This window comes from Cebus imitator, unplaced genomic scaffold, assembly GCF_001604975.1.
Source record: "Cebus imitator isolate Cc_AM_T3 unplaced genomic scaffold, Cebus_imitator-1.0 Scaffold51, whole genome shotgun sequence".
Lineage (NCBI taxonomy): Eukaryota > Metazoa > Chordata > Mammalia > Primates > Cebidae > Cebus > Cebus imitator.
Window position 1 is genome coordinate 4,527,361 of NW_016107366.1, and position 1,569 is coordinate 4,528,929.

Genomic DNA, 1,569 nt, shown 5'->3' on the forward strand with positions numbered 1-1,569 from the left:
GTGCCGGGATTACAGGTGTGAGCCATGGCGCCCAGCCGTGAATGACTGTTATTTTATTTGTTTATTTTTGAGACAGGGTCTCACTGCGTCACCCAGGCTGTAGTGCAGTGGCACGATCAACGCTCACAGCAGCCTTAACCTCCGGTGCTCAACCTATCCTCTCGCTGCAGTCTCCCAAGTAGCCAGGACTACAGGTATGCACCACCACAGCCCATTAATTTTTGAAATTTTTTGTAGAAATGGGGTCTCCCTATGTTGCCCAGGCTGGTCTCAAGCTCCTGGGCTCAAGCGATCCTCGTGTCTCAGCCTCCCAAAGTGCTGGGATTACAGACATGAGCCACCGCACCCAGCCTGAAGTGTTTTTAAGAAATGAGAACCTCTAGGACTTCTACAATAATCTTTGAAATTGGCATTTATAAGCATTACCTTAAAGAAATTACCCTTTAAAGTTGGTATAGATAAAGAGCTGTAATTGCTAACTAGGATCTGAAAAAAACCATGAATAATGCACATACAATACAAATAAAATTTGATATGCAGTTTGGGAATATTCCTGAAGCTTATTCACTGACCTCTTCTGTAGTGAGAGAAGCCAGCTACCGAAAAATCACCATCATTTTGGGTTATTATCTGAAAATGACTTTGAGAGCTCACCTTGTGTTGCCAGGACCTCAAGCCAGCTGGGAAGGGGCTCCCTGCTCATCTCAACTAGAGGAACTTCCTCTAAATCCAACTTCCCATAGGACTAGAGGTTTCCTCCACAACATTACACAGGCCCTATGGTCCCCTGGTGCTGGGCAGCTGGCTTTCCCAGCCAATTGTCACAAACAGCCAAGCCCAACCCACCTGTTGACCAAGTAGCCTATCTGCCCCCAGCCAACAAAGCTATGCTAAGGCTTACCCTATAAGAAGAGCAAGAAGCAAGGAGAAAGTGTCCTGTTACTAAATGAAAACTCACTGTGTCCAGAAGCAGGAGCTAATCCCATCATGATGATTCCGTGGGGGTGAGGGTTTTTCTTGGCAGGGGGATCAAGGGACCCATGACCTCTCTTGATGACCTGGTAAGATTCTTCAATTGGACTCATTGCTTAATCCCTACCACATGACTTTGTGGAATTCATTGCAAATCCTGCTGATTGTAGCTGGTGACCACAAAAGGACACAGAATTTGCTCTTACCTGTCTTCTAGGACAGGTGGTGATCAAGAAGGATCCACTTTACACAACCCCTTGCCAGAGATTTATAAAACCTCTGGTTTGCTGGTTACTATAAAACATAATACATCTGGGCATGGTAGCTCACACCTGTAATGCCAACACTTTGGGAGGCGGAGGCAGGCAGATCGCCTGAGGTCGGAAGTTTGAGACCAGCCTGGCCAATATGATGAAACCCCATCTCTGCTAAAAATACAAAAATTAGCCAGGCATGGTGGTAGGCACCTGTAATCCAGCTATTCAGGCAGCTGAGGCAGGAGAATTGCTTGAACCCAGGAGGCAGAGGTTGCAGTGAGCCAAGATTGTGCCACTGCCCTCCAACCTAGGCAACAAGAGCAAAACTCCATCTCAAAAA

General features: G+C 46.7%; 1 protein-coding gene across 1 annotated transcript in view; it reads left to right on the forward strand.

Moving 5' to 3' along the window:
* Positions 1-1,569, forward strand: part of LOC108303788 (RNA-binding motif protein, X-linked-like-2) — a 4,029-nt gene that overhangs the window by 1,791 nt on the left and 669 nt on the right. The window lies entirely within an intron of this gene.